Genomic DNA, 27218 nt, shown 5'->3' on the forward strand with positions numbered 1-27218 from the left:
TATCGGCGTCCTTGCCTTTGTGGATGATGTCACCCACCTAGAAGTATGCCTCTGGGAGTGCTGTGTTCAGTAATCTTGGTAGCGCATTCTGTAAATGCATAATGCTGTAATGTGATAAGGTAGTTAGGTGTATGGTCGACTCCCAGCCCTGCCAAGTGTGTGCCTCTGTGTGTGTGTGTGTGTGTGTGTGTGTGTGTGTGTGTGTGTGTGTGTGTGTGTGTGTGTGTGTGTGTGTTTCCAGCTGCCTGGGGACACGGTAATGCTTTTAGATGCCTCACACCACAAACATTCCCTATCGGTGTCTTTGCCTTTGTGGATGTCACCCACCTAGAAGTATGCCTCTGGGAGTGCTGTGTTCAGTAATCTCAGTAGCGCGTTCTGTAAATGTGCAATGCTGTAGTGTGATAAGGTAGTTAGGTGTATGTTCGACTCCCAGCCCTGCCAAGTGTGTGCCTCTGTGTGTGTGTGTGTGTTTCCAGCTGCCTGCTTTTAGATGTCTCACACCACATACATTCCCTATCGGCGTCTTTGCCTTTGCGGATGATGTCACCCACCTAGAAGTATGCCTCTGGGAGTGCTGAGTAACCTCGGTAGCGTGTTCTGTAAATGCGTATTGCTGTAGTGTGATAAGGTAGTTAGGTGTATGTTCGACTCCCAGCCCTGCCAAGTGTGTGCCTCTGTGTCTGTGTGTGTGTGTGTGTTTCCAGCTGCCTGGGGGCACAGTAATGCTTTTAGATGCCTCACACCACATACATTCCCTATCGGCGTCTTTGCCTTTGCGGATGATGTCACCCACCTAGAAGTATGTCTCTGGGAGTGCTGTGTTCAGTAATCTCAGTAGCGCGTTCTGTAAATGCGTAATGCTGTAGTGTGATAAGGTAGTTAGGTCTGTGTTCTAATCCCAATCCAGCCACATGTGTGTGAGTATGTTTGTGTGTGAGTTTCCTGCTGCATGACAACAGTACATTGCTTTTACACTATTCACTCTCCATAGAATCTGTACGGTGTCTTTGCCTTTGATGCTGATGCCAGCAAGCTAGATGTATGCCTATGTGAATGCTATGATCTAGTAATCACGGTAGCGCATTCTGTACATGCGTAATGCTGTAGTGTGATAAGGTAGTTAGGTCTGTGTTCTGATCCCAACCCTGCCAAGTGTGTATATATATATATGTGTAATGTAGATAGATATAGATATGCATGTGGATATTAGCACTATTGAATGTGCTGCATTATCTGTACGTGATCACCTTTGATTTATGTAAATCTGCTATAGCTCTGTGATAGTGCACATACTGTGTGCTGTGGTGATCCTGGGTTATAGTTGTGTAGTGACCAGTTATTTTGTTGCTGGGTATTACAAGGGACATTGAAAACAATGATAGTACAGCACCTTTAAACGGTCGTGTGCACATCTCAGCAACAGTCAGCAGTGGTTATTACTTTGGAGGATGAGTATGGTTCATACTATGCAAATCAGGTTAACATAGCTGACTCCCATTTATCCACAGGTTGTGATACAGATCCCAAGAATGTATGTGTATACATTGACAGGTGCAGGACTGGAATATTGTTGAATGCATGCAGGGGTGTCCATGGCCAATAATGGCGATCTGTACAGCCTGGCAGGTACAGTCTGTGACTGTCCCACAACCTCCTGTATATGGCTGACACATGCTGAAACTGTGTACATGCAGACACACACACATGAAACAAACAGCTAGGGCTAACACATACACACACACATTGCATCAACATTGGGCCATGCAAACACTGTTGTCCCTCACACACACACATACACATACTTACATGTTGATTGGATTGCTCAATGACAGGCTCTGTAAAAGAAACACCATACCCTGTGCATATGATGACACCTGTGCCACCACCTGTAATGTGTAATAGTGATGCAGGAACAGACTAACATGGTGCTGATGCAGAGGGTGGCTTTATAGCACTGTATTAATGTTAAAATGTTGTTAACACAAAGTGTGATATCCTTCTAGGTGTATGTAAGCAGGCATGATGCATTGCAGCTATGACCATCAATGTAGTATAGTTTACAGCACTGTTAATTCTGAAGATTTATTATCCATCCATGTGCCATTTGACTGACGTGTGTAGTATTGGCAGCATGTATTTCAGAGTGTGCAGTACGTGTGTGATGTGTGTAGTACAGATTTATACATGCTTACAAATGAGTACACTGGCTTACACAACATTACACGGACTTCAACATTCTTACACTAGCTTACTCGTTCTTCAACATGCACACACGGGCTGACACACGCGCACACATGCTTACTTGTGCTTACAGGCGCGCACAGGCATGAACACACTGAAAGCATGTTTGCAAGACACATCAGTGATATCCATGGCATACACCGTCAGTTTCCTGACTTTACCTAGGATAAATCATAACACGCCTCTTCCACTGATGAGTAACTGACAGCAAACATGTGACACACTGCTCCAATAGGATTACAGTGTTTTATACATACACACTCATGATGTCACCTATCTTCTACTCTGATAGTCCCCTTAACCTACTCTTACATTGTAGTGGCTTGGGCCATATGGCATGACAAATTGTGATTCACTATCCTCAGCCTCAATTGCATCGGATTGCCTACTAATGCTTGGTTACATCTCTGACAGAGCGCTTCCACACATAGCAACCAGTACTCAGTAGCCATGTTGTCTTCAGCTTGCCATTCACCTGCATGGCGAACTAACTTTTAACTAAAATTACAATTTCTATGTATATTTTAAATATTTTTCTTGTTTTAAAAGCGCAGTGCATTTTCGCTACGCTTACACACCGGAGATCGGGGGAGGACACATAGAGTTTTATTAATTTCCAATGGAAAAATATGCCACTGGCCTTATATTTGGCCATTGGCATGCTTCTTTGACTAAATTCATCCTTTATTTGCAGCTGATATTGCTCCGTTTAGCTACTTGCAGAACATAACTCGGTTAACATAATAATTGTTCTTAGGTTATTTAACTAATATAGTTTTAGCTAACTACGTTTATTCTTTTTATTCGTTATGACGATTTTTTATATTATGTATTCTGATCTGAGTTCTTTATATTTTATAGCTCTGGTATCATTCAGAAAATATATAAATTTAAGGTGAAAACAAAAGGCAGATCTAAATGGTAAAGTTACCTACTTGTAATGAGATAATATCTCAGAGAAAGAACGCTGCCTTACAAGTATTCATTATGTATATGACGGCTATGTATGTTTGTTTTATTATTATTTTTCATTTAATATTACATATAGCTTTGGCCTGTCCACAGTATTTATCTACAATTAATATAGCTTACTTCATGATACCAGTGGATATGATACTCATTTGTATGAGTATAATCTCCTCATACTAACAGGAATGTTTGGCTCCCGATTTATTTTGAAATGATTGTTAGCTAGCAAGAGACCAGGTGCTACATAAGTATTGCCTAAGGCAATTGTAAATGTCCTTAGCGAATGTTGCGTTCCATATTTAGATATTTAAGCTCATATTTCTTAGTATTTTTGAGCATTCATTGTTTTGCAATGGTTGATTCGATTGTGCTTTGGATTGTGCTTGTGTGCTCTGAGTCTTGTTCCTCTAGATGGATTGACAATGAACTACAAATGAGCTTATGAAACTGCTGCCCTAACTTCTGGGATTAATGAATGTAAAGCATTGACGTACTAACAGTTTTACTTCTTCTAAAAATGGGCATTACTTCCTGTTAAGCAGGATTGTATTCAGCAATCATACCATCAATTAAGGGATGTTTATGTTTATGTACGTTGACATAAATTTATTGCACAAATTCTGGTATTATTATGTTACCAAACTTATGAGCAGTTTCATTATGTTGCTTGTTTTTAAATGTTATACTTAAAACATTTGGACTAGGTACTTAGATGTTGATTCAGTAAATTAATATTGTAAATGAGTTTAATTTAATTAACATAGTTAATTGAATTATTGTAGGTAATGGACTAATATAAAAGATGTTGGTAGCTTTGAAAGATTGTAACCTGATGAAGCGCAATCCTATTGCGTGAAAGCGCTTGTTCCTGTTTTATTTTTTGTCATTAAATGCTGTTTGACTCAATTCGTGGTGGTTTCAAGCAATTTCTTCAACATACATTTCTGCACATAACTCTACTCTTGCACGGACAGCTTACCGTTTCATGTATCACAGATTTACATCATTTGCATAGCTACAAATGGGGTAATTTGCATATCCTAACATTGTCCGTGCAACGTTCGTTATAGGGGCTGTCTTACACGCCCCTACAGAATATTGCTGAATAGCTCGGCAGACATCTTGCCTTGTTCTACTCTTATTCTATCATACATGCCGGCCAAGGCTCCATGACTCCTGGCCTAAGCTTTGCTGTGTGCTAATATGTCTATTTGTGGAGTATGCATGGCTGTAGGTATGTTTTGACCTGCTACGTCTGACATTTCTACAGAGCAGCTCCCACTTTCATCATTTGTAAAGGTGACAGCCCTATAGGTACTATATATACAGCTGTGAAATTTGACAAGTCAACACATACCTGCGGTCAACACTAAACTGACTACTTTAGCGCTTTTCATACCTTCAGATTTTTCTTGTAGTAGTATAGTCTATAATACTGTTTCCTATAACATGTATCTGTTTCTGATACAAGCTATATCATTTTATTACACCACTACACACAAGAAGAAATCACAGGCCAGATGCCATTACATTTCTTTTGCAGGACACACTCGCCCAGAGTGTTGTGTTCCTCACAAAAGCCAACAGGTGCTAATCAAAACATATTAAGCTATCATCTACCTTATTTGTTCGCCGGTATTTGCGCTTTCCGTCAGTGGCAGAACTCACATGCGAGTGTGGGAGACTGAACACTGTATCGGGGACACTGCACAACACCCTGAGGGTCACATTTATTTTGTTTCTATTAACCTTCCACATTGACTATCACAGGGCATAAGTATTCATTCACATTTATCGAGGTACATGCTTTTGACTTATACATGTTTTGTCATTTGTCATCACGTCTTTCTTCACACCTGTCCACCTGATATCACTAGTTCTGTACATTTATTTAGGACAGGGTTACCTTCATACCTCTCAACTGTACACATTTTGGGTAAATGTCCCAAACTTAGACTTATAATGTTGTTCCTTTTTTCATAATATTGTGCCTTTCTGGTAAATTAGTGGCAGGTCATTAAGGACTGTGAGGTTAGATAATAATGACAGACATTAGTATTTTATAATTAATAACCCTCAAAACATTCATACTAATGAATTATCCATTATTCTATCAACGTTCTAACTTTGTCAGAGGAATATTTAAAATAGTCCCTATTTGTACTTATTTTAATATGCCTTTGTCCAGATGTCTTATTCTGAAAGGTTGAGAGGTATGGTTACCATCTTATTTGTACGCATGTACATCCATGATAATCGCTTACATGACACTGATATAAGTCCCTACGTCTTCCCCCAATGGTTTACACAATATCCAGTAGATGGGTTCTTCATTTTTGGAAGGTATAGGTGTGTGCTATACCCACATAGGAATATTAATCACTCCCATGGGGTGGACCTACTAAATCTGTGCCAACCGACACCTGGGAACCTAGGCCCATTATTGCATACCCATGATTCCCATACCTGACACCCCTCCACAGTAGTCATAAGACATATTTAATGTGAGCAATAATAAAGTATGAAGACACTTCTAAGCACTATCCTCTCTCCGCGTATCGGGACATATGTCATACATTCTGTCAACCCATGTGTTATTACCCTTGCACAAGCTACTGTTGCATGTACAGCTATATTGTAGCTGCGGATGTGACTTTCTTTGCTTCGATCATTACAGGACAGTGCCTGTAGTGGACCAATTTTTGGGGTCCTGCAAAGGACACCTATATCCATGTTTAAAGAGTAGAACTTGCAGATTTGGCAAACTGGTACTTTCCGGGCAATGGTTTGGAAAGCAGCAGTGTATTTACCTTTCTTGCATGTCTGTATGTCTATCCATAATAGCTATGACATAACCTATTTATGTACATGTGTTATATCTACAAGGACATATGTTTATGTTTGTTATGTATATATCAATTAATGTATCGTGTGTGTAGATATATATATATATATATATATTTATATATATATATATATATATATATATATGTCTGTACATTCTTTATTTCATATATTTATTTAGTTTAACTCTGTGGATATATATCTATACACAAATATATATATCCATATATAGATATATAAATGTGTAGAAAACAGCATTCATTTGCTATGCTGTGAGCGGATTACACATGCGCAGGCGCACTTGCATATCCTTATTGTGGGTTATATATGTTTACTAAGACTTTGTGCTTACGTGAGCTTTATTAATTGTGACGGTACCAGTAAAATATCTGTAATCCGGTTAACGGACATATGCAAAACACACGTTCACCTTTACATATTTAAATGTCTTTACAGCACAGACGCATTCATTACACTTTAAACTTATATGTGCTGTAGTCGTAGTTGACCTGGGACTGCATTCACGTTGGCCGGATGCTGTAACCACTATACTATTGGTGTTCTGACTCATTTATATGCATACCCATAGTACATAGCTACGTTAACATACGCCTCACCGCTTCACTTACAACACAGGCATCCATTCTCCTGCTGGGAAAAATGCGGTACTACATATTACACATTCCCTATTCCCTACTGCTCTGGACCCAAGCTGCATATTTAATCACTCCAAGGATATGCTGAACTCCAAGGCTTATAGTCCTGGCACATGCAAGTCTTTGATTGTCAGGGTGTTCATGTTTAGGCTTGTCCGCCTGGTGAACGGAACTGCCCTGACTGAGTTCAAATGTCAGACAAAGCACATGGACAGAATTTGTCCATTTTATAGATTTTTGCCTGTGTTTACAGACACAGGTGTTTCGGCACCTGTCAGCAGCTTTTTATGTTGGCAATACATAATATGGGTGGGGGTGGTTACAATATGTAATCCATGGTGAGGGGTGTTCCTATTCACATTTGACTATTTCCTGTATGCATTCATATGAGGATTATTATTTTGGACATGAATTAACTACATGTATGCAGTAGTACAGTAAACAAATATGAAGGTTTGTTACTGTAAATATGTGCGGACCTCTGTAATACACTGTTGTTTTCTGGCAAATCAGTAGCTAATCATTAAAGACTGAAGTCAGAACATAATGACAGACAGTTGAGTTTCAGACTTCATACTCTTCAGATAATTAATGCCAATGTACAAACTGTTATTCTATCAACTTTCTAATTTTCTAAGAGCAATCTTTACAAATTGCCCCTACTTTTGGGCCTTTGTCCCACTTTTGTTCATGGCTTTGTCCAGATATCTTGCTCTCAGAGGTTGACAGGTATGGTCGGTCACACCTACACACACATTAAGTGTCCCTCACACAGTAGATCAGGATTATCCTGTTTACGTCAGTGCCTTCATCACCCTTATACCATTTGCCACTATGTGAATGTGTGCAATATATTCTCCCGCTTATTCGTGTCGGGACACGTGCGTCTTGGGCAAGTGTTTGATCCCGAGTAGTAGGTTATGCATGACCACTTAGGGCTGGACAGTGTCGTGCACCTCTAATGCACATTCCAACTTCTGTCCAGATATCTACAGGACTGGACCTCGTGTCTTCCGTTCTAATGTTTACACAGGTTACGTATCCCATGAGGGATATCCAAAAATTGTACTGATCCACAACAAGAGGAATACCGAACATCTTTTTGGAGTTACAAAAATGTGATGAGGTTGTGTGCAATCCTGCAACCGCCTAGGGTGACACTACCTACTACATATGCGTAGTGGTCACTATGTGTAGCTGTGGCTGCACAAAACCAGTAGGCCAAGTACAGCTGGATTTGGTGGACGTTCAGGTACGGGAGCAGGTTGTGTGATGTGGAGGGGATGCCGGGTAGTCCATTATGCATCCAGGTGTGTTGCATTTGTTATGGCCAATTCCATCCAGGTGTGTTGCATTTGTTATGGCCAGTTCCATCAGGATCAATCTGTGGGTATGTGCCGGTGACATATCTATACATTTGTATCGCACATTTCAATATTCATCTGTTTGTGGGATTGTGTTCTACAGTATGGCCTGTCTGCTTGTATTGCAGCTGTTTATACACGTGTTTGTGTTTCTTTCAGCTTCACCCACTGCTCCCTCATACACCTCCGGTTCACCTATTCTGCATACGACACAGTATCGCCTTGGAGGATTGTACCATTACCCATCCACCCCACACACACAGATTCCTCACACCCCATACATCACTGCTTTGGTTGTTGGCCCATGATATGGCCAGAGTAACACATGGAATACCCTACATGTGTCTGGTACCTGTATGGTTGTGTGGACTACCCTGCCATGTTTGCTTTCCACATGCTATACCTCACGCACATAGCTACACGCCCATACTTAACTTTCATTACATGGTTGGTATACCCAGGTACTACCCGTTCGACTGACACATCCTGACAAGTTCGGCTTGTACTGCTGACTTCCAGATTTTGGCAGCCTGTTGTACTCATTGGTAGGATGCCACCTTTTCCTATGTCCAGGATGGGATATATTCCATACACGTATCCGACTGTAGTGGACAACACCTCCCCACAGTCGACGGTAGGGTTGCCACCTTTTCAATTGGCCAAAGTGGGACATTTTTGGTACAAACATCACATTTTACAGGCCAACACATACCCACGGTCAGTGCACAGGATAAAACTTAGAATTCTTGCCTATATAAAAGCTTATTCTTGTAGCAGTTTAGTTGCTTATTCTGTTTCTTATAACATTTATGTAATTTAGATACAGAAAAACTGTTTAATGCAACTATTACATAACGTATAGGGAATAATTTCGTCCTATAATCTCAGGACATTTGCCATTTTTACAGGTTTTTGTCAGGACACAACTGCCCAAAGAGGGACTGTCGCTCGCAAAGTGGGACAGGTGGTAATCCTAGTCGATGGTACGGGTAATACTGTTCCTTTCAGCCTACATGTGTCCTTATTGTTGTAGCTGTTTATATGCTCCTTCTGTTTTGTTTACATGCTTAATCTATTTCCTATCACATTTGGTATGTGAAATATGGACATACCTTTTGTATGTGACTATTACATGCCTTGTGTGATATGATTCGGACATACGGTCGCTAGATATCTACATTTCTCGTGTATTTTGTTATGGACACATCTGCCCAGCTGTGTGCCCTCCCTCACATTATGGGTCAGCTGGTGACCCTCACCATTGGGCTGGATGTACCTACTGGCAACTCGCTAACATATGATGCGTTTCACTTCCACTTGGTATGGCTATCTACACTGCGTTGGACTATGGCCACACTGTCTTCCATGTCATTTGTTCGCGGGATAGGGACCCGTTATTCCCTACCGTGCATTTGTGTTTGCTTCTTCAAATTGTGTTTGCAGGTACTTTCTTGCATGCTTTGCATACGTTTCAGTATCCACGGACACTGACATGATTACTATCTTGCAACTTGTTATATGCAAGGATTGTAAGTTGCACATCGACAGCTGCCATTTCCACGCCTCCGTGCAGCACTTTGACACACCCTATGCACTCGCACTCCTTTCCTGTGCACGTGGCTGTGTTGGCAGCGCGCCTTAATTAATATGCATATGGCGCTACTGCGCCCTCTTCACGGCCTAATGCTGGTCTTGCGCCGAGCTTCATGAATCCCGGGGAATATTTTCACTCAAATCAGAAGAAGATGCAAAAACACTTCAGAAGTCTTTGAAACCTATAAATCTTTAATGAAATGAGTATGAAATATAGGAAAAACTAAAATGCTTGTGTCTGAAAAAAACAACACGCCTGAGTAAATATTTACTGGAAAACTCATTAAAAGAAGATTCACAAACACACACACACACGCACACATACACACACACACACACACACACACACACACACACACACACACACACACACACACACACACACATATGCACAAATGCACACGCGCACACACGCACACATGCACACACAAACGCGTGTGCGCACACATGCACACGCACGCACATGCACACACACACACACACACACACACACACACACACACACACACACACACACACACACACACACACATATATTGCATGCTCACTGGTGGTCAAATTAGGGGATAGTCATTTCATCTAAGGGGATGTGTAGTTGTCACAAATTAACTTTTGATAAGCCTATAGAACTATGCAACAAATATTCCAACAAATATTCCAGGACCATAACTTCCATTTTAGAATAAATTCTAGAGTGCAGGGTGTTCTCATAATTATATACAACAGCAGTTACATTTTGGTCAGAAAAACAGCATGTTCCAGGTGGCCACCAAATAAAAAAGGAGAAATGAACTTTGAATAATGTCAAAAGCCAACGATAAATAAAAAAAGTTATAAGAAGATAAATATACAAAAAGTGACATAAAATACCTTGAATATATTCTCCCCAGGATATAAAAGAATCAGAGAGAATCATGGGAGAATATATCATTATATACAAGACTCTAAAAGCATACCATTATGGAGAGATCTTGGACTAAATAACAGAAGGATAACATTCAATAAGAAAATATTAAATTAAGGATATAGAGACTAAGGGTTCCCTAATGCTACAATAAATTAAAGTTTTGCAAAGTGTACCAGGGTATGAACATAAACAGCCTGCATCAGAATTCTAAAACTGTGTTCTTAAGCCCTGCTCCCAAGCATGTCTTTGATCCCTCATTCTCTTTAGCAATATTATCAGCTCCAAGATTGCTGCACGTAAAAGAAATGACATTTCCCCTGCAGCAATATCTGTTGAAATTGGTATGTTTTATACTTAATGCAACACAGCAGTGAAAGGGGAACCAGACTGAAAACATGCAAATGGATGATAATAGAGCCTTTATTATTGCAAAACTCAGTGGAACTCAGTTAAGCACTTTCGTTCTCTAAACAGAAGAAAGCAAAAATATTTATATGTATATTTTATATATATATATACATATATATATATATATATGTGTGTGTGTGTGTGTGTGTGTGTGTGTGTGTGTGTTATTTACACCACGTAATGCTTCAGTTTTAAAACAGAAGCTCCCACAAATTTGGTTTTATGGTTATTGATCACATTAGAATAGACCCCCACGGACAGACTGTGGACAATCATTTAAACCTTAAGGAACTGAAATGGCAAATTAGATTAAATGTCATAGTCCCATCTGGTTTAAATGAAAGTTATATCTTACTTCCTTCAGGAAGTTGTTTAAGGTTTATGGCAAGTTTTTATAGTATTTTATTGTAATAAGGGCATGTGACTGGAAGAATGTATTTGATTGGTGATTTTACCTTTAAATATGTTTGGTTGAGCTCATTTATTAGTTCTGATGAAGTTCTGTTTAGAGAACAAAAACACAACCGAGTTCCATTGAGTTTTGCAATAATAAAGGCTCTATTATCATTTATTTGGTTGTTTTCAGTTGTTTCCCCCTTGTATGCCCAGCACTGGTACAGTAATCAAGGAGCCTCAACCCTCACCCCTGGAAACAGTGGAGGATGTACACACTGGGAGGATGACAAGTACACACACAATAAAGTACAATTTCCCTTAAGAGTACACAGGGACCACAGTCAGTCTGTGGATGGTTTCTTCCTCTCTCTTCAGATCCCCAGTAAGATTCCCCACTGGCCCAGCTATAGAGTTGCGACCTTAGCCAGGGTTTCAAGCCAAGTTCTCTAACACTCTCTCTTTCTAATCAGTGCTCCGTGTCTCTGCCCAAGTAGCTGACACACACACTCTTGGAGATTTGTTACACACACACACACACACACACACACACACACACACACACACACACACACACACACACACACACACACACACGCACACACGCACACACGCACACACGCACACACACGCACACACACACACACACACACACACACACACACACACACACACACACACACACACACACACACACACACACACACACACACACACACACACCTGGGAAAGGCTGGCACAGGTTTGCTAGCTATGCCTCCCTCTGCCCAGACTATAAGGTAGTTAGCACTGCCACCAGAACCCCTTATCAGGTACTTTAAAGCCCTTAACAAAGGATGTCCAATCTTACTGTGTAATGTTACTATTAATCCAAATGGCAGTTTGACCAAGAATAAAGCTATTAGTAGTAGCCTGCACAGGATCACCAAATAGATATGCAAGTACTCTAAGAACTTAAATATCTCTAGACAGACCAGCCACAATTGAAAGGTTTAAATATATTTAATAGTAAATAAAATAACAAGACAATACTAAATATGCATGTACAGTGATATCAGAGTTCAAAATCACAGGAAATGTTTAAAAGCACATTGCAGGACAGTCTGAAATAAATACAGAAAACATCTAAGCTATACTTTACTATATCCCTAACTGAATCTAAGAGAAATTACTGTACCCTAGTTAACTTACAGCAAAGCAGGTGCAGATGTGATGAGTGGAATTTTCCAGCTGATGCTGCCAGGTCAAAGACAAAATACAAAATGCACAGTCTGTCTCTCAGAGAGTTCTTAATTTAATACCAAATATTACTGCTGGGATACTTGCAGCATGGCATCACTTTTTGTCACTTGACTTCAGTTGCCAAGCTCAAAACACCCATTGCTAGAAACTGCCAGCACTTAGCATCTCCCTGTGACAATACATAGCCTTCAGATGTTTGCAAATGCTGGAAGACATAAAACAATAAAACACTTACAAAACAATGCAGAAGGCTCCCTAGTTTTAGACTTCCTGTCTCCTTGCTGTATTGAAACCATCTCTTTTATTACATGGTTATAAAACAATTTAATTTCAACTATTTTCCTGAAGTTTTGCAAGTTAACCTTTTATGTTCCAGTTTCTACTGTTAAAGATTTATACATTTACACACCTCCAATAGTGTATATACATTTCTGTTCTTTTCCAGTAGGGTACACTGTGGATCCATCTTTAAGCTCAGTAATGTACAAACCCTTTTCTTACACACTTCTGTACCAGCAGTTTGATATACACATAATATACAGTTCTAATACATTTCTAACACCAGCATATTAATCGGGTTCACATTCACAGCTGACATATAGGTATTTACAAAATTCCAGATAGCTGGGCTGGCAATATTTCCTTTTGTGACACCCTTTTGCTGATGTGTGGCATTTTGTAGCTTGTGGCATTTTGGTTCAAATGTTTTATACTTAGTATCATACAAAAAGTGACTGACGAAATTGCTGGAACCTGGGGCGGAGCCTAGATGGCTATCTGAAGGCAGCAGTTTTTTAGAGCTCCATAAACTAGTATCAAATTCAGGAAATTTCACTATTTTTTTTTTCTAACAAAACTTTATAAATATTTAGTTAATAGTCTAAAATAACTAATTAAAAATTTCGGTGGGTTTTTACAAATTTCCTGTCAAAGTACTCAGGAGTCTTTACACAGCAACTGAAGAGATGAGTAACCTGAAGAACTCTCACTCTGAACTGTCACTAAAAAAGGAACTCCAAATGGTAACTACCACATTACAAGAACTATCTATAAAAATGGATGATTTCAAGGTTAATCTACAAAATCTAAAAGAGAACTCCCAGAAAAAAACAGAAGTCTTTAAAGAAATGCTTCAGCAGCATCAGTTTAAGTTAACAACTATTGAAACTTCTTTATCTGACATCGATGGAAGACTTAAAGAAGAGGAGACACAAACAGATTTTCTACTGAAACAAAATACCTGGCTCTCCAACAAAGTAGATGACTTAGAGAATAGGGAGAGAAGATCAACTATCAGGATTTGCGGTCTACTTGAGAATACAGAGGGAAAAGACATTATCTCCTTTCTAAATTCATGGATGCCAGAAATTCTAAATCTTAATGAAGGCTTGTCATTTGGCATAGAAAGGGCACATCGTGCTTTGGGAAATAGAATTTCAGCATCATCCTCTTCTTTTGCCTCTATGCCACCAAGATCAATTATAATAAAATGTTTATCCTTTATGGACAAATAACTGGTGCTAAAACAGCATGGAGGAGAAGTCCAATAAAATATAATCAACATCTAATAAGATTTGACAAAGACTACTCCACTAAAGTACTTGAACAGAGGAAATAGGCATGGCCACTAATAAAAATTCTGAAACAGAATAATATTAAAGCTGAAATAGCTTTCCCTGCAAAGATAAAGATACAGTACCTAAGTGAGATGAGAAACTTCAACACTCTGGAAGAAGCCTTTCAATTCATCAAAAATAATAACATTATAACCATCCCAGAAGAAATGGAATGGACATCCCCATCACTGAAGAGATCCACTGAAAAAACTAGTTGGACTGATGTCAAAAAGAAGAAACAGAAAACTGAAACTAAACTACCTACTTCGGTGAAGTCTCTCAAAGTATCAACTGATACCTAATAAAAAAAGACTTTTAAATGGACTAAACGTGTTACATAACATTAATTTTCATACATATAAGTAATACTAGAGTAAAAGAAAAAGGTATGTGATTCTACTACCTCATATATAATTTATAAATCTAAGTTATATTTTAACTAAACAATCTATTTCTAATATTGTCATCTTTCTCACCTTGCTTTATGCCTTGTTATCTATCTTTATATATAGATATTTACCCTATTTATCTATTTATTTAGATTTCCTTTTCTCTCTATAAATATTTGTTAATTATAAGTATACTTATAGTTAGTTTTTAGTCTAGTAGTACTTCACTTGCAAAGTATTATTTCATAGTTATGTGGTAATTAATTCATTATTTCATGCTCATTTTGTTATATAGTATATTTAACCTAATTACTATTAATGATTGATAGATTTTCCCATTGCTTTGTTGTGGCCTAGACACTGGGTGAGATTTCCCTTAGCTGTGATGTAATGGTGTATAGATGTTGTAATTCCTTTGACCAGTATGGCTGTTGGGTATCTGGTTGTTCAAAGGCTTTCCATTCTAGAGTGGAAACGAACTGTCATATAGATGCTGTTGTCTCGCTGGAATAGAGCGGAGGACTCTCTGTCTAACCTGGGTGAAGTTCAGTGTTTTTGATGTGGAGGGGAGTTCGTTCTTGGCCCTGGCTACATTGGAGTGAAGTGACGAGTTAGCATGTCAGTGTTTGTCCGTCAACTGGGGATCTCCGGTTTGGCTTGTATGATTGATATTTTATATTCCTTTGGGTTAACAACATATGCTGTGGGCTATGGATGAAGTCCCCTGAAGGACTGTTGGATGGGTGAGTCTAGCATTCAGCAAAATGTAGTCTGAAAGGTTTACTAAAGGTTTTTTTTTTTTTAATTTTTTATTGAAGAGGAAACATTGCTGTGAAATCGGAAAGATGTCTGTGTTTGGCGAGGTGAAAGAGAGGTGATTGTGTTTTTGCTTTAGTTTCACTGTTTAAATGGAACCAGATGCTTAAGGCGACTCTTGGTTGATTTCTGAGTTAGACGGTGTGTCTAGTGTCTGGTGTAGAAGGCACTCTTCATGCCTTATTTAAATAAAAGCTGATAGGGAATGAGTTAATGTTTTAAAACATAGATTTCCTCTGTCAGGAAACAGTTTGAGCGGGGAAAATCACTCTCGAGAAGGTAAAAAGAAACTTTTAAAATCTCTAGCTCTCAAGAGCTATGTATACAGTTATGTACGTATTAAGCTATTGAATATTTAATGTAGCTATAGCAACGTACGAGAGTTGATGTGATTGGTCACCAGTATGTGTATTCTGTAAGAAGCCTGATTGCTTATAGTAACAAAACGGGCCGAACAGCTGTTCATGATTTGACATTTATTTAGGTACAGGAACTTAACACAGTATGTTTGAAGCATTTTAGTAGAAGTAAACATTAAATCTAAGTATCTAGTCTATTAGAAACACATGAAACTCTTGTATATAAAAGCGTTCTGTTATATTAATGTGTGAATACATCTACATATACATCTCTAGGAAAACTTTACACACAACTTTAATATCAGCTGACATAATAAGAGGAAGATTTAAACATTTTGATATGGATTATTTGATCAGTCCTTTTAATATGTAGAATAATATACATATTCTTTGTCTGTTTGATTTAGGATATGATAATCATCAGTAATACCTATTATATGTTACAAGTTTGTCTGACAAAAATGTTAAATAGCTAATGAGTTGAAATGAATTATTTACTGTATATCTTGGAATTTTGTGCTTCGAGAAAGTTCAGAAAATTGAATATTCATCATTACAGATGTTATGTTTATTTAGTTACTAATTATGTTTGTATGTGTATATATGTGTGTGTGTGTATATATATATATATATATATATATATATATATGTATAGGTATGTGTGTATGTATATATGCGTATATATTGATATATATAAACATTTACTTCTGTTGCTGAATGATAAATCATATAAAATATTTTAATAGACTCCTATACTATTTAATATTGTATATTTGGAGCTCTAATGAATGAAAAAAGGAAGTTAGTGGGATAGTTCACCAGATGTACCTATCTGATGGACTAGGAATGTATTTCATTCCATGGTGAGCAAGTTTTAATGTATAAACTAGTTTAATGTTATTTTTCTCTTTAATTTTTATGTTATTAATTATTTTCACCATGCCTGACTTAATTCTATTTGATTAAATTAAAGTTAACATCTTACACAGAGATAGATGGATATTTACAAACTAATATTTTTCTTTTTATTATATGTAGAGGAGATGATTTCAGGAAAAAGTATTGGCATTTTAAATACTTCTTTAAAATAACTTGGCATGGATATCACATTACTATCTTTAAACATGAATGGATTAAATAATCCAAATACACTATCTATCTTACTAAGATATTTAAAGATAAATAAACCCCAATTAATCATTTTACAGGAAACTCATTTCAAAATTAATGATAATTTTAGTTGGAATCCAAGTGATTATAGGACCTTAGCATGCTCTAAATTTAAATCTAAGAAAAGGGGAGTAATAATCTTATGGAGAAATAATTCCCTAAACCCCGAAATAGTATATAAATATATTGATAACGAAGGGCTTATAGCTATAGTCATACTGAAGTTGAATAATAGGTTATGGACATTAGCTAACTTATACTGGTTTCCTTGTATTGGGACAGGAACAGTTAAAAAAACATCTAGACAAATCATAAACATTTCCAGAGGGAATCTAATAATAGGGGGGGATTTTAATTGTCTAACTGACACTTTTAAAACTACCAACAAAAAAATCTCCACCTTTAACAGCTACTGCAAAAATACAAAAAAAATGGACTAAGTCTATAAAATTGATAGATACCTTTAATGTTATCGATGTCTGTGCAGTGACTAAAACCTGGTTCAAGGCTCCTGAAAGCACCCCAGCACTACCAGGTTATACCTCATATCATGCTTTCCGGCCCCAAAACTTGGACCGAACCGCAAAAGGAGGGGAAGTATCCATATTCATCAAAGATACCCACACCTCCAGGTTAGTGGCAACGCACGAAGCATCAGAGACCATCCAGGTGCAACTAACCATAGGCAAAACTGCCCTACAGTTTGTAGCATGCTACAGACCACCCTCTCAAACTCAGGAACCCCACTCAGCCTTCCTGAAGACACTGGAGAGTATGAATGTCTCTCCAAATACCATCATATTGGGAGACTTCAACTACCCAAACATAGACTGGGAACATTACTCAAGCCCCAACACCATAGCCCAAAGGTTCCTAGAATTCATAAACTCAAATGCAATGGAGCAACTAGTCACCACTCCCACAAGAGGAGATAATATACTAGACCTGATCATCACAAACATGGGGACAAAATGCTCCACACCGGAAGTATACCCCTCATTGGTGAGATCAGACCATAAATTAATCTCACTGGAAATCTACATCCCACCCCCACCCCCTGCACAGAAGACCACAGTGAAGAATTTCTCAAAAGCCAACTTCACACTTCTTAAGACTGAAGTGGTATCTTTCAAGGCCCCTGGGCCAGTGGAAACCACAACCCACACCGCTGAATCCTTTATAAATGCCTTCTACGGACACCTTCAAGAATGCATGGATCATGCAATCCCTAATAAAACCAAGACCCATTCCCACAAAGGCAGGCGTCCTGTCTGGTGGACCCCAGCCATTAACAAACTTTACAACAACAGGAGGAAGCTACTACATGACAGAGCAAAATCCCCAAAAGGGAAGGCATCTCTGATCAGTACTAGCAAAAAACTTCGATCACTCATAAAATCATTCAAGGCCAACTTTGAGAGAAAAATCGCAAAAGACACAAAAGACAATCAAAAGGCCTTTTTTAGCTATGTTAGAAACCTGGGTGGAAACTCCCAGATATGCTCAGAATTAGTCCAAAATGACACAAAATACACTGAACCCACAGATATTGCCAACATTCTGGCAGACAGGTTCAGTGCAAATTTCTCCGCCCCCTCCCCCCCAAAAGGAGAAATATCTATCCCAGCAGAGTGTAGCCTCCCTAACATCTCAGATGCCCAGGTGAGAGCCGCCCTCTCCAAATCTAAAAACACACCATCAATGGGACCGGACAGTGTCCCGGGCTGCGTGCTACATGAACTCCAAGAGGAACTAAACCCACACATAAGGCTGCTGTTTAATCTTAGCCTTACTACAGGATACGTACCCAAAGAGTGGCATACAGCAACAGTGGTCCCACTCCACAAAGGAGGTGCTTCTACGGACCCTAGAAATTACCACCCCATAAGCTTGACGAGCCTGGTCTGCAAAGCTATGGAAAGGATCATTATGGAACTCATAAACAAAGACATTGGGGACCTACAGACATTGGATCCTACCCAATTCGGCTGTGTCAAAGGCAGATCCTGCCTTTTGAACCTAGTCGACTTTTTTGAAACAGTCACTAAGGCCATTGATGAGGGTAAGGCAGTTCACACAGCCTACCTTGACCTTGCAAAAGCCTTTGACACAATACCCCACTCGGGCATCATTGACAAACTCACCAGCTTAAATGTAAACCCATATGTCACAAGATGGGTTGCAAACTGGCTCAAGGACAGAACCCACAAGGTCAAAATTGCTGGAGCCATGTCAGACTCTAAGCCAGTCACAAGTGGTGTCCCACAGGGCTCAGTCCTGGGACCCCTCTTGTTCGGCATTTATTTTTCCGAGGTGCAAGCAAACGTAGGAGGATTGTGGCTGACAAAGTTCGCAGATGACTGCAAACTGGGCGCCATAATTGATACTCCAGCGGACAAAAGCATCCTTCAGAAAGGCCTCATAGAAATGGATAATTGGTGCCAGAGCCATGGCCTTAAACTGAACGCCAAAAAATGTATAGTCATACCCTTTGGGAAAAACAAGGTACCCACAAATTACCACATAGGTGGTAATCCATTAAGTACAGAAGAGGTAATCAGGGACCTAGGGACCCAAGTCGACAGTAACCTCTCATTTGACACTCACATTGCCAAGGTGGTTAGGAAGACCTTCTATATTGCCCACCTTATCATGAAGGGATTCACATCTAGATCAAGAGAGGTCATTGTGCCCCTGTACTCTTCTCTTATCAGGCCCATGATTGAGTACAATGCCCCATTTGGGATGTATCTTACCCGACACCTGCAGCAGTTAGAAAGACCCCAAAAGTTCCTCACCAAGAGGATAAAGGGTCTCAAACATATGTCATATGCTGCCCGGCTGAAGAAACTCCAGCTCTATTCAGTCGCATACCGCCTACTCAAAGGTGATCTATGCCTGATGTACAAGGCCATGTCCAATCCGGAATTAATGGACATGCTCCACCTCAGAAAATCCAAATCCATCAGAGCCACGAGAGCAAGAGATTTGAACCTCAACACAGAAATAAATAGGAAGTGCTGGAGGGACAGATTCATAACCCAGAGGCTCCCGACACTCTGGAACAGAATCCCAGTCCATGTTAGGCAGAGCCCCTCACTATCTCTCTTCAAGAGAAATCTTGACGAGTGGATGGGAGATCGTAGGTTTACCCCGGGGGGTCATCTCTGTGTCACGACTAGACAGAGGCACAGTACACTAAACCCTAAATGGGCATAGTATTCTCATCCCAAGGGGTGGCGAAAGCCACACACACTCTGGCTAGGCTTATAAATGCCCTAGGGCAGATAGCCTAGTATGAACCTATGAACCTAATAACTCCTTGAAATTCTCTCATCAAGATTATAGGTTTGGTACTTGAACCAGAATAGACAAACTTTTTATATCACAAGATTTTCAATCCAAAATTACTTCTTTTTCAATAATCCCATGCCCTTTATCAGCTCACAATTCACTAGTTCTTAAAGTACAAGTAGATTTTAAACCACTATCATTCCTTTCTAGAATACCTTCATACATTACAAAAATTAAAGAATTTAAACAATGGTTAGTGAAATAACTAAATTTCTATCTAGACATAAATTATAATTCGGAAGTAAATATAGTAATGGTATGGGATTAATTAAAAGCTTATATTTATGGAAGAGCAATTGGCTAGTATAAAAATCAACTCAAAGAATGGGAATCTGAACTGCAAGAATTACAAAGGAAACTCACATTATATAAATCAAAAAATCACTTTAATACAATGGAGAACAAGAAGGAAATAGAAGAACTAAATAAAAGATATATTGATATTTTAAGTCATAAAACTAATTTAGCCATAGAAAGGTTAAAAATAAATGCTTATGCTACTTCTCCGAAACACCTACATAACTTATCTGTTAAAGTCAAAATGCAATCCAAATCCAATTCTATTGTTAATATTCTACACGAAGAAAGACATAAGAAGGTCTCGTAAATAGGAGATATATTAGACATGTTCAAATCTTATTACAGTAATCATTATAAAGATACATATAATACAATTGACCATTCCTTGTTAGGAAATATGATCTCTAATATTAAATCAATACCTGATAGTTTACAAAGAAATTTACAAAAACTTATTACACTCAAAGAAGTCGCAGATAAAATTAAAGATAGTAAATCTGGTAAATCTCCTGGAATGGATGGTTTAATTTCAGAAATTTACAAATTATTTCCCAAAAATATAATCACCTTGCTACAAAAGACATTAACTGCGATTCAAACCCATGCAATTATTCCCTCTTCATGGAAATACTCTCTAATTATACCAATTTTAAAGGAAAACAAGGATGCTAGCCTTTGCAGCTCATATAGGCCAATTTCACTACTAAATAATGATTATAAATTTTTTATGTCCATCCTGGTAAATAGAATAAAAAATCAATTAAATAAAATCATTAACGATGACCAGACTGGATTTATTCAGAATAGACATACACATGATAACATTAAAAGAATATTGACTTTAATAGATTATCTAAATAAAGAAAATATAGAAGCCTTGATAATAGGACTGGATATTGAAAAAGCATTTGATTCCTTAAATTGGGACTATCTAATTATAAATCTTGAAGCTTATACATTCCCGCTTTCCTTTATCACATTTATTAAAAAAGTATACAAAAATAATTTAACTTATGTCAAATTAGGACCTTTTACTTCAGAACCTATACAAATTATGAAAGGTACTAAACAGGAATGCCAAATGTCACCAATTTTATTTGCACTGGCTATCGAACTATTGGCTATACTAATATGAAACAATCCAAAGATAAAAGGCCTAACTATATTCAACCAATATAACTCTAAGGTCATGCTCTTTGCTGATGATGATGTACTTCTCACTCTATTGAACTCAAAAGAGGCCTTAGATGAACTAGATATTCTATTAGAGAAATTTTATAAGATTTCAGGTCTTTGCTGTAATAATCAAAAGTCTAAATATCTATTGTTAAATAAAAAAGGACATACAAGTAGATAAGAATAGTGTCATAGGAATGCAAGCAACAAAAATAAAATACCTAGGGATAGATCTATATGATAATATACAAGATATAATACAAAATAATTATAAAATGATTATTGACATAATAGATTCTCTAGTGAATAAATATAATAATCTGTTTCTAGTCTTTGAAGATAGACTTCAATTGATTAAAATAGTTCTTCTCCCTAAAATTTTATATATAGTCCAAGCTATTTTGTTAATTCTAGAGAGATCTTATCTCAAGAAAATAACATCAACACTGCTAAGATTCTTATGGTACCCTAAAAGAAACAGAATTGCTTATGCGCATCATATAAGACAATGGGATCAGGGAGGAATAAATTTTCCAGAAATTGAATCATATATAAATGCTACATTAATAAAAACTGTGATTGAATGGATTAACCCTAATTACACATCCAACTGGAAAAAATTACATACAATGATTATATTAAATGAAAATAAACTTACTAAAAATATTACTATTATAGATACAAATGATATACTATGGTATTCATTGTGTATAAATCTACAATACAATATATTTAAACCAACAAAGACATTTGTAATAAATCATTTATACGATCATTTTAGAAAGTTTATAAATATGAACATGGAATTAAAGATCTGGTTTCCAACATTAATCCCTTTCAGCATTACAAAAAGTTTTCCAGATACAATTCATAACGAAGTATTTATGCACTGGGAACAGAAAAATCTAATTTGTTGGCTCCATTGTATAAAAAATCAAAAAGTTCTGGATATACAATATATGATGTCAACTTATGAATTAAACTCTAATGAATGGTTAATGCTTCAGAATATACTGACATTCTCCAAGGATCTATGTAGAGTATTAAATAATTTGTCATACTCATCTTTACCTAAGTTTATAAGTAGATTGTTTGAAATTATTTATAATAATGAAAATATGAAGAATGGAACTTCTTACTTATACAACTTAATAACAAACTACAAAACAGCACCTAAAACAACATATTGGCAATTTATTACTAGAGGATATTTGATTCAATTAACCCCAGAAAAATAAGTCAAATATACTACTATCAGTAAAATTAACCTCCAGTTCTCAGTATTGGAGAATATTTACCTGGAAATTCCTACATAGATCCTTCCTGACTCCTGATAAAATTTCAAAATTCAATTCTTCTTGTAATGGAGTATGCTGGAGATGTCAACAGATTGTTAAAGTTGACTGGTCTCATATTTTTATGAATTAAAAATATTAAACCCTTTTGGGAAAATATTAATAAAGTCTTACAGGCTATTTACACAGATAATTTTGTCTTGACCAAAGCTTTAATTTTATTGAATATATCTGAAGAGGTTTATCAAAAAAGAACTAATCTTTATGTTTTATGGACAATATTAGCTATAGCTAGAAAATGCATAACAAAGAGGTGGAAGTCTACCATAGTACCTGGAAGAGAAGAATTTCTATGCTTATTAAAGAAGACGGTGTTGATGGAAGTTAAAACCAAAGAATTAAGATTGTTTCCAATGCCATTAACTAATAATTCTTGAAGAAAAGTTTTATCATTGGATGATACTCTACAAATGTATCTAATCTCTTCTTAAAGAAATCATTCTGAAGTTAAATATCTTTATTTTGTTTAATTTGCTATCATTCATTTATTCATGTCAGGCTGTATGTAAATATGTACATAGTTTAACTTCATAGTTATTATGATTCTACATTGTAAAATTATTTATTATTGTTGACTAATAATCAAAATAAAAATGTTTCTGAGTAAAAAAAAAAAAGTGACTGACAACAATCGTGACTTAGTCATAAGCAACCTAAAGAAAAACTATTTTATTGCAGTGTCATTGACGCATTGCATTCTAATAAAATAAGGAATTCAACATATCTCCTTTTTTAATCCCGGGATACTTTCCCCAGATCATTTCCTCTTATGTTGAATTATTATCTTTATTCTGGCATTCTGCATAAAGCCATAAATGCATTGCTTTTAAATATTTCTCTGTATCCAGTACCCACAATCATCCTTGCTCCTTAGGAATTGTCAACTTTTCCCAGGCCACTCTTGAAGTATTCCAGGGTTGTTGTCGGAGAAAAACTGTGACTTCCAGTGATAGGTGTGTCAAGTAAAGAGATAAGCCAGATTTATATGCAGAAAGAACTAAAGCAATGGACAGACTCAATCCTATGTGTAGGAATGACTATCACAGATAGAAGATGAAAGACAACAGCAGCATGGAGATGGAATAAATAGATTACTGTATTGGGAACAGATAATTCACAATAGTGAGGTAACAGAGTGGGAAGAAGGCAATAAGAAATACGGACTGGATAAGAGGGTTTTCCAGCAATATACAGAAATAGCAAGTAAGGTAGGACAAAATAGGAGATGACAAATCCCTGAATAGAGGAGATTGCCATTAGTGAACTGGGTAATTGAGGTAAGAAAAAAACAATAATATGATAAGCATTTGATTTCAGGAATATACGAGCAATACAGATGTGAAAACACTCTCAGAATTGTAAAAAGGAATGGGAAAATCATTTGGAAACCACACTAGAAGATGTAACCTGGGAAAAAGTTGGAAGCTTATCAAGGAAAATAGTAAAGTCAAAAGAACTCCATATATTTGCCTGGAAGTGACTGAAAAAAATGTTTATCTACCAGAGAAGATAAGAAAAATGTTTCTATCCACATAACAGACATATTGTAGATGTGAAACAGTAGAAATGGGAACTTAGAGACATTTTTTTCTGGACATGCCAAAAATTAAATGACTTCAGAGAGAGTTAGTACAAATGATAAAAGGAGTAGCAAAGGGAACTCAAGGAATATCAAAATAACTATATTTTCTAGGTGCAAACATATACATGTGAAGGATTTCTGTATTTAGTGCAAAACTGTTACTATACATTATTGTGCTAAATGTACTGTTTTTGGTATAATGCCATATTTATATGTATTTAAAATGAAAAACTGTGCAAGTTATTTTTCAAACCCAGGATGTTTCTAAAGAAATGTTCACAGCTGTGTCATAGCAAATCTTCCACAAGATCTTCTGACCACTATAGAAGAGCAATCCCATAAATACACATACAAATGGCAAGCATAAATATCAATCAATATAAGCAACACTTTTAATTTCTTAACAACAAACATGCCATCTATACTACTTAATCTATTTAATTTTTATAATAACATCAAAAGCAATGGAATCAGCCAATTAACTCACAAGATGCTTACTATAACTTCCAAATCTCATTTAAATCAGCTGCAAATCCATAACAACTAACATGCATCTCAAAACTCATGGTTAACACCCAGACAACACACATTGTTTATCATTTTTATATTAATGCAACTAATTTATAGGTGAAAAATAAAACAAAAGGACACCTGGATGTTTAACAAATAATAATAATAAAGTATCAGTAATAAAAAAACTAATCATTATAAGTTTATTTAAGTTAAAAACTATACATATATTAAGTATATAAAGTTGTATATTATCTAAATGTAAAGATTTTTTTTCTCTTTTTAATCAAAGTTATTAAATGATTGAAAAAATAAAAATAAGACTTAATTGCCTTATGAAAGAGTGCATCCATGGTTCCTTCTTTTCCATTCAAGACTGATATTAATAGAACTGAGTAAACTTTATCATGAAAACATAGAAATATACTAATATAATGTTATTGAATAATGCCTCACAGCAAGTGGTTCTCCAGTTCGATCCTCGGCTGGGGTGCCTTCTGTGCGGAGTCTGCATGCCCTCCCTGTGGTCGCATGGGTTTCCTCCAGGTGCTCTGGTTTCCTCCCACATCCCAAAGATATGCTGTAGATGGATTGGGCACTCCAAATTGGCCCTAGGTGTGAGTGCATGCATGTGTGTGCCTTCTGTGGAAAGTTGGGTGCCAGGCTGGCAACTCAAAACCGTATAACACCACTGCCAATGTTGAGCAGACAGGTGATCCACTGTGGCGACCCCTAACCAGGAAAAACTGAAAGAAGAAAAGAATGTTGTTGAATAATATTAATGTAAATTAAGTTAAAAGTTATGTTTCTTTTAGTTTCTTCTTCTTCTTCTTCTCAGTAGTTTTCCACCCATGTCTTTCAGCTTATCTTTTGAAGGAGTTGTTGTTCCAATCCATTTCTTCACATTGCTCTAGTATGTTATTTGTTTTCAGGAACAACATAGCAGAGTCTATTTCTTCAAATGATTTGGTTTCATCAGGAAGAAATATTTTAAGTCCTGCAGGAAAGAGCAAGTGAACTTTAATCTGTCTTTTCTTTAGTTCTTTTATCAATGGCAAGAAATGTTTTCTTTTAGGCGTTACAGTAGAGGAATAGTCATTGTCAAACCTTATTATTTTGTCTTCTATCTTGATAGGAGATTTAGATCAAGCTGTTTTGAAAATTAGTTATTTGTCTTGAGATGAAAAGAATATGACAATAGTAGATCTCAGTGGAGAGTTATCTTTGGAAGAAAAGGCAAACAAAAATCTGTGTGCTCTCTCAATACCATACAGCATAGCTTCAGGTAAATTCAAAATCCTAGGAAGCCAAGATTTTAAGATGTTTACCATGTTTTCTCCTTCTGTTTTTTTCAGGCAAAACAAAAATATGGATATTATTTCTCCTAGATCCCCCACTCAACATAAGAAGCATTACATAGTTCAGTAGTTTCGAAAAAGAACTAACAAATTCTCTATCTAACTCTTGGATATGCCCTTGTTAGTACCCCACATAAACCCTCACTTCTTTCTTTTGCTCATAATTTCTTGCCCTACTGCTATGAATTTTCTATATGCAAACACCTTCATCATGTTATGACTAAAACAGCTTACCTTAATTTCTTATGCAAAATAAGACATATAAAGTTATATCTCATTTGTAGGTTTATTGTATGTTCATAGGTAGGTACTAGGCTATCGGCCCTAGGGCCCATACAAGCCTAGCCAAAAAATGTACCCTGGCTTTCGCCACCCAAGAAAATTATTTTCCTGTGCCCCTGTCGAGCAGAGCCACAGAAGTGATCCCTGGGGTGAATTTCCCATTTCCCATCCAATCATCAAGATTTTTCTTGAAGAGTGCTAATGAGGAGCTCTGTTTGACATAGATAGGTAGTCTGTTCCAGAGTATGGGAAGTCTCTGGGACAGGAATCTATCCCTCCAGCATGTTCTGTTTATTGTGTTGACAAGGTTAAGGTCCCTAGAGCGTGTAGC

Source organism: Protopterus annectens, chromosome 2.part0 (assembly GCF_019279795.1).
Source record: "Protopterus annectens isolate FY-2018-M chromosome 2.part0, PAN1.0, whole genome shotgun sequence".
Classification (NCBI taxonomy): Eukaryota; Metazoa; Chordata; order Ceratodontiformes; family Protopteridae; genus Protopterus; species Protopterus annectens.